A 15,085-nucleotide genomic window follows, 5' to 3' on the forward strand; every position below is an offset into this window, starting at 1 on the left:
AATGGGAAATGGACGATGGCCGTTAGGTGCGCGTAGCGCATGTCCTTTGGGTTCTGCTTCTTCTTTACAAACCGGCGTCTGTCCAGTTGGCTTTCCGGTTCATTACGTCCTCTGATGGCTTTAAGATAAGCCTATCATGCTAAAACTGATGGTCGACAAAGCGGAAGCACAAGCTTCGCAAGGAGCACACAAAGCCCACCTAAGGCACCGCTGGGATTTGAACCCAGGACCTCCTGTTTACTAGGCAAGCGCTTCAACCAACTAAGCCACGGCACCAAATCTGCCACTGTTGCTGCTGATAGTAGCATAACAGCAGATCACGGACCACTGTCAATCAGATGCTTGCCTTGCCGTCCATCCATCCATCCATCTATCTATCTATCTATGACTCTTGATATCTAACTCTCTTGCTTGCTATCGCTCCCCCAATGGTCAGTAGCATAGTAGCATAACAGCAGATCACGGACCACTGTCAATCAGATGCTTGCCTTGCCGTCCATCCATCCATCTATCTATGTATCTATGTCTCTTGATATCTAACTCTCTTGCTTGCTATCGCTCCCCCAATGGTCAGTAGCATAGTAGCATAACAGCAGATCACGGACCACTGTCAATCAGATGATTGCCTTGCCGTCCATCCATCCATCCATCCATCTATCTATCTATCTATGACTCTTGATATCTAACTCTCTTGCTTGCTATCGCTCCCCCAATGGTCAGTAGCATAGTAGCATAACAGCAGATCACGGACCACTGTCAATCAGATGCTTGCCTTGCCGTCCATCCATCCATCCATCTATCTATCTATGTATCTATGTCTCTTGATATCTAACTCTCTTGCTTGCTATCGCTCCCCCAATGGTCAGTAGCATAGTAGCATAACAGCAGATCACGGACCACTGTCAATCAGATGCTTGCCTTGCCGTCCATCCATCCATCCATCTATCTATCTATGTATCTATGTCTCTTGATATCTAACTCTCTTGCTTGCTATCGCTCCCCCAATGGTCAGTAGCATAGTAGCATAACAGCAGATCACGGACTACTGTCAATCAGATGCTTGCCTTGCCGTCCATCCATCCATCTATCTATCAATCTATCTATGACTCTTGATATCTAACTCTCTTGCTTGCTATCGCTCCCCCAATGGTCAGTAGCATTGTAGCATAACAACAGATCACGGACCACTGTCAATCAGATGCTTGCCTTGCCGTCCATCCATCCATCCATCTATCTATCTATCTATCAATGACTCTCGATATCTAACTCTCTTGCTTGCTATCGCTCCCCCAATGGTCAGTAGCATAGTAGCATAACAGCAGATCACGGACCACTGTCAATCAGATGCTTGCCTTGCCGTCCATCCATCTATCTATCTATCTATCTATCTATGACTCTCGATATCTAACTCTCTTGCTTGCTATCGCTCCCCCAATGGTCAGTAGCATAGTAGCATAACAGCAGATCACGGACCAATGTCAATCAGATGCTTGCCTTGCCGTCCATCCATCCATCTATCTATCTATCTATCAATGACTCTCGATATCTAACTCTCTTGCTTGCTATCGCTCCCCCAATGGTCAGTAGCATAGTAGCATAACAGCAGATCACGGACCACTGTCAATCAGATGCTTGCCTTGCCGTCCATCCATCCATCCATCTATCTATATATCTATCAATGACTCTGAATATCTAACTCTCTTGCTTGCTATCGCTCCCTCAATGGTCAGTAGCATAGTAGCATAACAGCAGATCACGGACTACTGTCAATCAGATGCTTGCCTTGCCGTCCATCCATCCATCTATCTATCTATCTAGCTAGCTATCTATCTATGACTCTCGATATCTAACTCTCTTGCTTGCTATCGCTCCCCCAATGGTCACGTATGTTGCATTCAACGAAAAAGAAATCGTGTGCTGGAAATGATTTCTGGCAACTGTGAAGGTACTGCACGACTGCAGCAACCCCTACACCTCTGTCTGTGTCTGTGGCGCAATCGGTCAGTGTGTTTGGCTGTTAACCGAAAGGATGGTGGTTCAAATCCACCCAGAGATGGCCCACTTTTCCCCCCGCCCCTTGTTATTGTTTCTACTTCTGGCGGTCAGCTTGCCAGACTGCGGCTACAGTAACCTTAAGCTGTTTGCTGCGGACGGCCATCTTGCAAAAATGTATTGAGCGTTTAGAAACTTCCTTTCCATTGCCTAGGCCAACGTAAACCAAAGCACTGCTAGGAGTCGAAAACAGGGTTTCCTGTTTACAAGACAGGCGCTTTGACCAACTAAGCCACGGTGCCAGGACTCTCCCATTCCCCAGTGCCTACACTCAGGTGTAAGGCACAAAACAAAACAAAACAAAACAAAACAAAATCTGGATGCAGGCTGCAACAAAGGAAGCACACAGAGGTGAAAACGTAAGGTTGACGGGAGTAACAAGCTCCCTGTTGCGACTGTCCAGGGGCGGCAATGGGAAATGGACGATGGCCGTTAGGTGCGCGTAGCGCATGTCCTTTGGGTTCTGCTTCTTCTTTACAAACCGGCGTCTGTCCAGTTGGCTTTCCGGTTCATTACGTCCTCTGATGGCTTTAAGATAAGCCTATCATGCTAAAACTGATGGTCGACAAAGCGGAAGCACAAGCTTCGCAAGGAGCACACATAAGGCACCGCTGGGATTTGAACCCAGGACCTCCTGTTTACTAGGCAAGCGCTTCAACCAACTAAGCCACGGCACCAAATCTGCCACTGTTGCTGCTGATAGTAGCATAACAGCAGATCACGGACCACTGTCAATCAGATGCTTGCCTTGCCGTCCATCCATCCATCCATCTATCTATCTATCTATCTATGACTCTTGATATCTAACTCTCTTGCTTGCTATCGCTCCCCCAATGGTCAGTAGCATAGTAGCATAACAGCAGATCACGGACCACTGTCAATCAGATGCTTGCCTTGCCGTCCATCCATCCATCTATCTATGTATCTATGTCTCTTGATATCTAACTCTCTTGCTTGCTATCGCTCCCCCAATGGTCAGTAGCATAGTAGCATAACAGCAGATCACGGACCACTGTCAATCAGATGATTGCCTTGCCGTCCATCCATCCATCCATCCATCTATCTATCTATCTATGACTCTTGATATCTAACTCTCTTGCTTGCTATCGCTCCCCCAATGGTCAGTAGCATAGTAGCATAACAGCAGATCACGGACCACTGTCAATCAGATGCTTGCCTTGCCGTCCATCCATCCATCCATCTATCTATCTATGTATCTATGTCTCTTGATATCTAACTCTCTTGCTTGCTATCGCTCCCCCAATGGTCAGTAGCATAGTAGCATAACAGCAGATCATGGACTACTGTCAATCAGATGCTTGCCTTGCCGTCCATCCATCCATCTATCTATCAATCTATCTATGACTCTTGATATCTAACTCTCTTGCTTGCTATCGCTCCCCCAATGGTCAGTAGCATTGTAGCATAACAACAGATCACGGACCACTGTCAATCAGATGCTTGCCTTGCCGTCCATCCATCCATCCATCTATCTATCTATCTATCAATGACTCTCGATATCTAACTCTCTTGCTTGCTATCGCTCCCCCAATGGTCAGTAGCATAGTAGCATAACAGCAGATCACGGACCACTGTCAATCAGATGCTTGCCTTGCCGTCCATCCATCTATCTATCTATCTATCTATCTATGACTCTCGATATCTAACTCTCTTGCTTGCTATCGCTCCCCCAATGGTCAGTAGCATAGTAGCATAACAGCAGATCACGGACCAATGTCAATCAGATGCTTGCCTTGCCGTCCATCCATCCATCTATCTATCTATCTATCAATGACTCTCGATATCTAACTCTCTTGCTTGCTATCGCTCCCCCAATGGTCAGTAGCATAGTAGCATAACAGCAGATCACGGACCACTGTCAATCAGATGCTTGCCTTGCCGTCCATCCATCCATCCATCTATCTATATATCTATCAATGACTCTCAATATCTAACTCTCTTGCTTGCTATCGCTCCCTCAATGGTCAGTAGCATAGTAGCATAACAGCAGATCACGGACTACTGTCAATCAGATGCTTGCCTTGCCGTCCATCCATCCATCTATCTATCTATCTAGCTAGCTATCTATCTATGACTCTCGATATCTAACTCTCTTGCTTGCTATCGCTCCCCCAATGGTCACGTATGTTGCATTCAACGAAAAAGAAATCGTGTGCTGGAAATGATTTCTGGCAACTGTGAAGGTACTGCACGACTGCAGCAACCCCTACACCTCTGTCTGTGTCTGTGGCGCAATCGGTCAGTGTGTTTGGCTGTTAACCGAAAGGATGGTGGTTCAAATCCACCCAGAGATGGCCCACTTTTCCCCCCGTCCCTTGTTATTGTTTCTACTTCTGGCGGTCAGCTTGCCAGACTGCGGCTACAGTAACCTTAAGCTGTTTGCTGTGGACGGCCATCTTGCAAAAATGTATTGAGCGTTTAGAAACTTCCTTTCCATTGCCTAGGCCAACGTAAACCAAAGCACTGCTGGGAGTCGAAAACAGGGTTTCCTGTTTACAAGACAGGCGCTTTGACCAACTAAGCCACGGTGCCAGGACTCTCCCATTCCCCAGTGCCTACACTCAGGTGTAAGGCACAAAACAAAACAAAACAAAACAAAACAAAAGAAAACAAAATCTGGATGCAGGCTGCAACAAAGGAAGCACACAGAGGTGAAAACGTAAGGTTGACGGGAGTAACAAGCTCCCTGTTGCGACTGTCCAGGGGCGGCAATGGGAATTGGACGTCGGCCGTTAGGTGCGCGTAGCGCGTGTCCTTTGGGTTCTGCTTCTTCTTTACAAACCGGCGTCTGTCCAGTTGGCTTTCCGGTTCATTACGTCCTCTGATGGCTTTAAGATAAGCCTATCTTGCTAAAACTGATTGTTGACAAAGCGGAAGCACAAGCTTCGCAAGGAGCACACAAAGCCCGCCTAAGGCACCGCTGGGATTTGAACCCAGGACCTCCTGTTTACTAGACAGGCGCTTTAACCAACTAAGCCACGGCACCAACTCTGCCACTGTTGCTGCTGATAGTAGCATAACAGCAGATCACGGACCACTGTCAATCAGATGCTTGCCTTGCCGTCCATCCATCCATCCATCTATCTATCTATCTATGACTCTTGATATCTAACTCTCTTGCTTGCTATCGCTCCCCCAATGGTCAGTAGCATAGTAGCATAACAGCAGATCACGGACCACTGTCAATCAGATGCTTGCCTTGCCGTCCATCCATCCATCCATCTATCTATCTATCTATGACTCTTGATATCTAACTCTCTTGCTTGCTATCGCTCCCCCAATGGTCAGTAGCATAGTAGCATAACAGCAGATCACGGACCACTGTCAATCAGATGCTTGCCTTGCCGTCCATCCATCCATCTATCTATCTATCTATGTATCTATGTCTCTTGATATCTAACTCTCTTGCTTGCTATCGCTCCCCCAATGGTCAGTAGCATTGTAGCATAACAGCAGATCACGGACCACTGTCAACCAGATGCTTGCCTTGCCGTCCATCCATCTATCTATCTATCTATCTATGACTCTCGATATCTAACTCTCTTGCTTGCTATCGCTCCCCCAATGGTCAGTAGCATTGTAGCATAACAGCAGATCACGGACCAATGTCAATCAGATGCTTGCCTTGCCGTCCATCCATCCATCTATCTATCTATCTATCTATGACTCTCGATATCTAACTCTCTTGCTTGCTATCGCTCCCCCAATGGTCAGTAGCATAGTAGCATAACAGCAGATCACGGACCACTGTCAATCAGATGCTTGCCTTGCCGTCCATCCATCCATCCATCTATCTATCTATCTATCTATCTATCTATCTATCTATCTATCTATCTATCTATCTATGACTCTCGATATCTAACTCTCTTGCTTGCTTTCGCTCCGCCAATGGTCTGTAGCATTGTAGCATAACAGCAGATCACGGACCACTGTCAATCAGGTGCTTGCCTTGCCGTCCATCCATCCATCCATCTATCTATCTATCTATCTATGACTCTCGATATCTAACTCTCTTGCTTGCTATCGCTCCCCCAATGGTCAGTAGCATAGTAGCATAACAGCAGATCACGGACCACTGTCAATCAGGTGCTTGCCTTGCCGTCCATCCATCCATCTATCTATCTATCTATCTATGACTCTTGATATCTAACTCTCTTGCTTGGTATCGCTCCCCCAATGGTCAGTAGCATAGTAGCATAACAGCAGATCACGGACCACTGTCAATCAGGTGCTTGCCTTGCCGTCCATCCATCTATCTATCTATCTATCTATCTATCTATCTATCTATCTATCTATCTATCTATCTATCTATGACTCTCGATATCTAACTCTCTTGCTTGCTTTCGCTCCGCCAATGGTCTGTAGCATTGTAGCATAACAGCAGATCACGGACCACTGTCAATCAGGTGCTTGCCTTGCCGTCCATCCATCCATCCATCTATCTATCTATCTATCTATGACTCTCGATATCTAACTCTCTTGCTTGCTATCGCTCCCCCAATGGTCAGTAGCATAGTAGCATAACAGCAGATCACGGACCACTGTCAATCAGATACTTGCCTTGCCGTCCATCCATCCATCTATCTATCTATCTATGACTCTTGATAACTAACTCTCTTGCTTGCTATCGCTCCCCCAATGGTCAGTAGCATAGTAGCATAACAGCAGATCACAGACCACTGTCAATCAGATGCTTGCCTTGCCGTCCATCCATCCATCTATCTATCTATCTATCTATCTATCTATGACTCTTGATATCTAACTCTCTTGCTTGGTATCGCTCCCCCAATGGTCAGTAGCATAGTAGCATAACAGCAGATCACGGACCACTGTCAATCAGGTGCTTGCCTTGCCGTCCATCCATCTATCTATCTATCTATCTATCTATCTATCTATCTATCTATCTATCTATGACTCTCGATATCTAACTCTCTTGCTTGCTATCGCTCCGCCAATGGTCAGTAGCATTGTAGCATAAGAGCAGATCACGGACCACTGTCAATCAGGTGCTTGCCTTGCCGTCCATCCATCCATCCATCTATCTATCTATGTATCTATGTCTCTTGATATCTAACTCTCTTGCTTGCTATCGCTCCCCCAATGGTCAGTACATAGTAGCATAACAGCAGATCACGGACCACTGTCAATCACATGCTTGCCTTGCCCTCCATCCATCCATCCATCTATCTATCTATCTATCTATGACTCTCGATATCTAACTCTCTTGCTTGCTATCGCTCCCCCAATGGTCAGTAGCATAGTAGCATAACAGCAGATCACGGACCACTGTCAATCAGGTGCTTGCCTTGCCGTCCATCCATCCATCCATCTATCTATCTATCTATCTATGACTCTCGATATCTAACTCTCTTGCTTGCTATCGCTCCCCCAATGGTCAGTAGCATAGTAGCATAACAGCAGATCACGGACCACTGTCAATCAGATACTTGCCTTGCCGTCCATCCATCCATCCATCTATCTATCTATGTATCTATGTCTCTCGATATCTAACTCTCTTGCTTGCTATCGCTCCCCCAATGGTCAGTAGTATAGTAGCATAACAGCTGATCACGGACCACTGTCAATCAGATGCTTGCCTTGCCGTCCATCCATCCATCTATCTATCTATCTATCTATGACTCTTGATATCTAACTCTCTTGCTTGCTATCGCTCCCCCAATGGTCAGTAGCATAGTAGCATAACAGCAGATCACGGACCACTGTCAATCAGATGCTTGCCTTGCCGTCCATCCATCCATCTATCTATCTATCTATCTATGACTCTTGATATCTAACTCTCTTGCTTGGTATCGCTCCCCCAATGGTCAGTAGCATAGTAGCATAACAGCAGATCACGGACCACTGTCAATCAGGTGCTTGCCTTGCCGTCCATCCATCTATCTATCTATCTATCTATCTATCTATGACTCTCGATATCTAACTCTCTTGCTTGCTTTCGCTCCGCCAATGGTCTGTAGCATTGTAGCATAACAGCAGATCACGGACCACTGTCAATCAGGTGCTTGCCTTGCCGTCCATCCATCCATCCATCTATCTATCTATCTATCTATGACTCTCGATATCTAACTCTCTTGCTTGCTATCGCTCCCCCAATGGTCAGTAGCATAGTAGCATAACAGCAGATCACGGACCACTGTCAATCAGATACTTGCCTTGCCGTCCATCCATCCATCTATCTATCTATCTATGACTCTTGATAACTAACTCTCTTGCTTGCTATCGCTCCCCCAATGGTCAGTAGCATAGTAGCATAACAGCAGATCACGGACCACTGTCTATCAGATGCTTGCCTTGCCGTCCATCCATCCATCTATCTATCTATCTATCTATGAATCTCGATATCTAACTCTCTTGCTTGCTATCGCTCCCCCAATGGTCAGTAGCATAGTAGCATAACAGCAGATCACAGACCACTGTCAATCAGATGCTTGCCTTGCCGTCCATCCATCCATCTATCTATCTATCTATCTATCTATCTATCTATGACTCTTGATATCTAACTCTCTTGCTTGGTATCGCTCCCCCAATGGTCAGTAGCATAGTAGCATAACAGCAGATCACGGACCACTGTCAATCAGGTGCTTGCCTTGCCGTCCATCCATCCATCTATCTATCTATCTATCTATGACTCTTGATATCTAACTCTCTTGCTTGGTATCGCTCCCCCAATGGTCAGTAGCATAGTAGCATAACAGCAGATCACGGACCACTGTCAATCAGGTGCTTGCCTTGCCGTCCATCCATCTATCTATCTATCTATCTATCTATCTATCTATCTATCTATCTATCTATCTATCTATCTATCTATCTATGACTCTCGATATCTAACTCTCTTGCTTGCTTTCGCTCCGCCAATGGTCTGTAGCATTGTAGCATAACAGCAGATGACGGACCACTGTCAATCAGGTGCTTGCCTTGCCGTCCATCCATCCATCCATCTATCTATCTATCTATCTATGACTCTCGATATCTAACTCTCTTGCTTGCTATCGCTCCCCCAATGGTCAGTAGCATAGTAGCATAACAGCAGATCACGGACCACTGTCAATCAGATACTTGCCTTGCCGTCCATCCATCCATCTATCTATCTATCTATGACTCTTGATAACTAACTCTCTTGCTTGCTATCGCTCCCCCAATGGTCAGTAGCATAGTAGCATAACAGCAGATCACAGACCACTGTCAATCAGATGCTTGCCTTGCCGTCCATCCATCCATCTATCTATCTATCTATCTATCTATCTATCTATGACTCTTGATATCTAACTCTCTTGCTTGGTATCGCTCCCCCAATGGTCAGTAGCATAGTAGCATAACAGCAGATCACGGACCACTGTCAATCAGGTGCTTGCCTTGCCGTCCATCCATCTATCTATCTATCTATCTATCTATCTATCTATCTATCTATCTATCTATCTATGACTCTCGATATCTAACTCTCTTGCTTGCTATCGCTCCGCCAATGGTCAGTAGCATTGTAGCATAAGAGCAGATCACGGACCACTGTCAATCAGGTGCTTGCCTTGCCGTCCATCCATCCATCCATCTATCTATCTATGTATCTATGTCTCTTGATATCTAACTCTCTTGCTTGCTATCGCTCCCCCAATGGTCAGTACATAGTAGCATAACAGCAGATCACGGACCACTGTCAATCACATGCTTGCCTTGCCCTCCATCCATCCATCCATCTATCTATCTATCTATCTATGACTCTCGATATCTAACTCTCTTGCTTGCTATCGCTCCCCCAATGGTCAGTAGCATAGTAGCATAACAGCAGATCACGGACCACTGTCAATCAGGTGCTTGCCTTGCCGTCCATCCATCCATCCATCTATCTATCTATCTATCTATGACTCTCGATATCTAACTCTCTTGCTTGCTATCGCTCCCCCAATGGTCAGTAGCATAGTAGCATAACAGCAGATCACGGACCACTGTCAATCAGATACTTGCCTTGCCGTCCATCCATCCATCCATCTATCTATCTATGTATCTATGTCTCTCGATATCTAACTCTCTTGCTTGCTATCGCTCCCCCAATGGTCAGTAGTATAGTAGCATAACAGCTGATCACGGACCACTGTCAATCAGATGCTTGCCTTGCCGTCCATCCATCTATCTATCTATCTATCGATGACTCTTGATATCTAACTCTCTTGCTTGCTATCGCTCCCCCAATGGTCAGTAGCATAGTAGCATAACAGCAGATCACGGACCACTGTCAATCAGATGCTTGCCTTGCCGTCCATCCATCCATCCATCTATCTATCTATTTATCAATGACTCTCGATATCTAACTCTCTTGCTTGCTATCGCTCCCCCAATGGTCAGTAGCATAGTAGCATAACAGCAGATCACGGACCACTGTCAATCAGATGCTTGCCTTGCCGTCCATCCATCCATCTATCTATCTATCTATCTATGACTCTTGATATCTAACTCTCTTGCTTGGTATCGCTCCCCCAATGGTCAGTAGCATAGTAGCATAACAGCAGATCACGGACCACTGTCAATCAGGTGCTTGCCTTGCCGTCCATCCATCTATCTATCTATCTATCTATCTATCTATCTATCTATCTATCTATCTATCTATCTATCTATCTATCTATCTATCTATGACTCTCGATATCTAACTCTCTTGCTTGCTTTCGCTCCGCCAATGGTCTGTAGCATTGTAGCATAACAGCAGATCACGGACCACTGTCAATCAGGTGCTTGCCTTGCCGTCCATCCATCCATCCATCTATCTATCTATTTATCAATGACTCTCGATATCTAACTCTCTTGCTTGCTATCGCTCCCCCAATGGTCAGTAGCATAGTAGCATAACAGCAGATCACGGACCACTGTCAATCAGATGCTTGCCTTGCCGTCCATCCATCCATCTATCTATCTATCTATCTATGACTCTTGATATCTAACTCTCTTGCTTGGTATCGCTCCCCCAATGGTCAGTAGCATAGTAGCATAACAGCAGATCACGGACCACTGTCTATCAGGTGCTTGCCTTGCCGTCCATCCATCTATCTATCTATCTATCTATCTATCTATCTATCTATCTATCTATCTATCTATCTATGACTCTCGATATCTAACTCTCTTGCTTGCTTTCGCTCCGCCAATGGTCTGTAGCATTGTAGCATAACAGCAGATCACGGACCACTGTCAATCAGGTGCTTGCCTTGCCGTCCATCCATCCATCTATCTATCTATCTATGACTCTTGATAACTAACTCTCTTGCTTGCTATCGCTCCCCCAATGGTCAGTAGCATAGTAGCATAACAGCAGATCACAGACCACTGTCAATCAGATGCTTGCCTTGCCGTCCATCCATCCATCTATCTATCTATCTATCTATCTCTCTATGACTCTTGATATCTAACTCTCTTGCTTGGTATCGCTCCCCCAATGGTCAGTAGCATAGTAGCATAACAGCAGATCACGGACCACTGTCAATCAGGTGCTTGCCTTGCCGTCCATCCATCTATCTATCTATCTATCTATCTATCTATCTATCTATCTATCTATCTATCTATCTATCTATGACTCTCGATATCTAACTCTCTTGCTTGCTATCGCTCCGCCAATGGTCAGTAGCATTGTAGCATAAGAGCAGATCACGGACCACTGTCAATCAGGTGCTTGCCTTGCCGTCCATCCATCCATCCATCTATCTATCTATGTATCTATGTCTCTTGATATCTAACTCTCTTGCTTGCTATCGCTCCCCCAATGGTCAGTACATAGTAGCATAACAGCAGATCACGGACCACTGTCAATCACATGCTTGCCTTGCCCTCCATCCATCCATCCATCTATCTATCTATCTATCTATGACTCTCGATATCTAACTCTCTTGCTTGCTATCGCTCCCCCAATGGTCAGTAGCATAGTAGCATAACAGCAGATCACGGACCACTGTCAATCAGGTGCTTGCCTTGCCGTCCATCCATCCATCCATCTATCTATCTATCTATCTATGACTCTCGATATCTAACTCTCTTGCTTGCTATCGCTCCCCCAATGGTCAGTAGCATAGTAGCATAACAGCAGATCACGGACCACTGTCAATCAGATACTTGCCTTGCCGTCCATCCATCCATCCATCTATCTATCTATGTATCTATGTCTCTCGATATCTAACTCTCTTGCTTGCTATCGCTCCCCCAATGGTCAGTAGTATAGTAGCATAACAGCTGATCACGGACCACTGTCAATCAGATGCTTGCCTTGCCGTCCATCCATCTATCTATCTATCTATCGATGACTCTTGATATCTAACTCTCTTGCTTGCTATCGCTCCCCCAATGGTCAGTAGCATAGTAGCATAACAGCAGATCACGGACCACTGTCAATCAGATGCTTGCCTTGCCGTCCATCCATCCATCCATCTATCTATCTATTTATCAATGACTCTCGATATCTAACTCTCTTGCTTGCTATCGCTCCCCCAATGGTCAGTAGCATAGTAGCATAACAGCAGATCACGGACCACTGTCAATCAGATGCTTGCCTTGCCGTCCATCCATCCATCCATCTATCTATCTATCTATCAATGACTCTCGATATCTATCTCTCTTACTTGCTATCGCTCCCCCAATGGTCAGTAGAATAGTAGCATAACAGCAGATCACGGACCACTGTCAATCAGATGCTTGCCTTGCCGTCCATCCATCCATCTATCTATCTATCTATCTATGACTCTTGATATCTAACTCTCTTGCTTGGTATCGCTCCCCCAATGGTCAGTAGCATAGTAGCATAACAGCAGATCACGGACCACTGTCAATCAGGTGCTTGCCTTGCCGTCCATCCATCTATCTATCTATCTATCTATCTATCTATCTATCTATCTATCTATCTATCTATCTATGACTCTCGATATCTAACTCTCTTGCTTGCTTTCGCTCCGCCAATGGTCTGTAGCATTGTAGCATAACAGCAGATCACGGACCACTGTCAATCAGGTGCTTGCCTTGCCGTCCATCCATCCATCCATCTATCTATCTATCTATCTATGACTCTCGATATCTAACTCTCTTGCTTGCTATCGCTCCCCCAATGGTCAGTAGCATAGTAGCATAACAGCAGATCACGGACCACTGTCAATCAGATACTTGCCTTGCCGTCCATCCATCCATCTATCTATCTATCTATGACTCTTGATATCTAACTCTCTTGCTTGCTATCGCTCCCCCAATGGTCAGTAGCATAGTAGCATAACAGCAGATCACGGACCACTGTCAATCAGGTGCTTGCCTTGCCGTCCATCCATCTATCTATCTATCTATCTATCTATCTATCTATCTATCTATCTATCTATCTATCTATCTATCTATCTATGACTCTCGATATCTAACTCTCTTGCTTGCTATCGCTCCGCCAATGGTCAGTAGCATTGTAGCATAAGAGCAGATCACGGACCACTGTCAATCAGGTGCTTGCCTTGCCGTCCATCCATCCATCCATCTATCTATCTATGTATCTATGTCTCTTGATATCTAACTCTCTTGCTTGCTATCGCTCCCCCAATGGTCAGTACATAGTAGCATAACAGCAGATCACGGACCACTGTCAATCACATGCTTGCCTTGCCCTCCATCCATCCATCCATCTATCTATCTATCTATCTATGACTCTCGATATCTAACTCTCTTGCTTGCTATCGCTCCCCCAATGGTCAGTAGCATAGTAGCATAACAGCAGATCACGGACCACTGTCAATCAGGTGCTTGCCTTGCCGTCCATCCATCCATCCATCTATCTATCTATCTATCTATGACTCTCGATATCTAACTCTCTTGCTTGCTATCGCTCCCCCAATGGTCAGTAGCATAGTAGCATAACAGCAGATCACGGACCACTGTCAATCAGATACTTGCCTTGCCGTCCATCCATCCATCCATCTATCTATCTATGTATCTATGTCTCTCGATATCTAACTCTCTTGCTTGCTATCGCTCCCCCAATGGTCAGTAGTATAGTAGCATAACAGCTGATCACGGACCACTGTCAATCAGATGCTTGCCTTGCCGTCCATCCATCTATCTATCTATCTATCGATGACTCTTGATATCTAACTCTCTTGCTTGCTATCGCTCCCCCAATGGTCAGTAGCATAGTAGCATAACAGCAGATCACGGACCACTGTCAATCAGATGCTTGCCTTGCCGTCCATCCATCCATCCATCTATCTATCTATTTATCAATGACTCTCGATATCTAACTCTCTTGCTTGCTATCGCTCCCCCAATGGTCAGTAGCATAGTAGCATAACAGCAGATCACGGACCACTGTCAATCAGATGCTTGCCTTGCCGTCCATCCATCCATCTATCTATCTATCTATCTATGACTCTTGATATCTAACTCTCTTGCTTGGTATCGCTCCCCCAATGGTCAGTAGCATAGTAGCATAACAGCAGATCACGGACCACTGTCAATCAGGTGCTTGCCTTGCCGTCCATCCATCTATCTATCTATCTATCTATCTATCTATCTATCTATCTATCTATCTATCTATCTATCTATCTATCTATCTATGACTCTCGATATCTAACTCTCTTGCTTGCTTTCGCTCCGCCAATGGTCTGTAGCATTGTAGCATAACAGCAGATCACGGACCACTGTCAATCAGGTGCTTGCCTTGCCGTCCATCCATCCATCCATCTATCTATCTATCTATCTATGACTCTCGATATCTAACTCTCTTGCTTGCTATCGCTCCCCCAATGGTCAGTAGCATAGTAGCATAACAGCAGATCACGGACCACTGTCAATCAGATACTTGCCTTGCCGTCCATCCATCCATCTATCTATCTATCTATGACTCTTGATAACTAACTCTCTTGCTTGCTATCGCTCCCCCAATGGTCAGTAGCATAGTAGCATAACAGCAGATCACAGACCACTGTCAATCAGATGCTTGCCTTGCCGTCCATCCATCCATCTATCTATCTATCTATCTATCTCTCTATGACTCTTG

The 15,085-nt window shown here is 45.4% G+C and overlaps 3 non-coding genes across 3 annotated transcripts; all 3 read right to left on the bottom strand.

Annotated features, from left to right (window-relative positions):
- Positions 1-202: 202 nt before the first annotated feature.
- trnat-agu (transfer RNA threonine (anticodon AGU)) lies at positions 203-276 on the bottom strand. The gene has a single exon. It is a non-coding gene; the product is annotated as a tRNA-Thr (tRNA).
- A 2,379-nt stretch (positions 277-2,655) lies between these two features.
- trnat-agu (transfer RNA threonine (anticodon AGU)) lies at positions 2,656-2,729 on the bottom strand. Its single transcript has one exon. It is a non-coding gene; the product is annotated as a tRNA-Thr (tRNA).
- A 2,256-nt stretch (positions 2,730-4,985) lies between these two features.
- trnat-agu (transfer RNA threonine (anticodon AGU)) lies at positions 4,986-5,059 on the bottom strand. Its single transcript has one exon. It is a non-coding gene; the product is annotated as a tRNA-Thr (tRNA).
- Between the last annotated feature and the right edge of the window lie 10,026 nt (positions 5,060-15,085).

This window comes from Amia ocellicauda, chromosome 2, assembly GCF_036373705.1.
Source record: "Amia ocellicauda isolate fAmiCal2 chromosome 2, fAmiCal2.hap1, whole genome shotgun sequence".
Taxonomy (NCBI): Eukaryota; Metazoa; Chordata; class Actinopteri; order Amiiformes; family Amiidae; genus Amia; species Amia ocellicauda.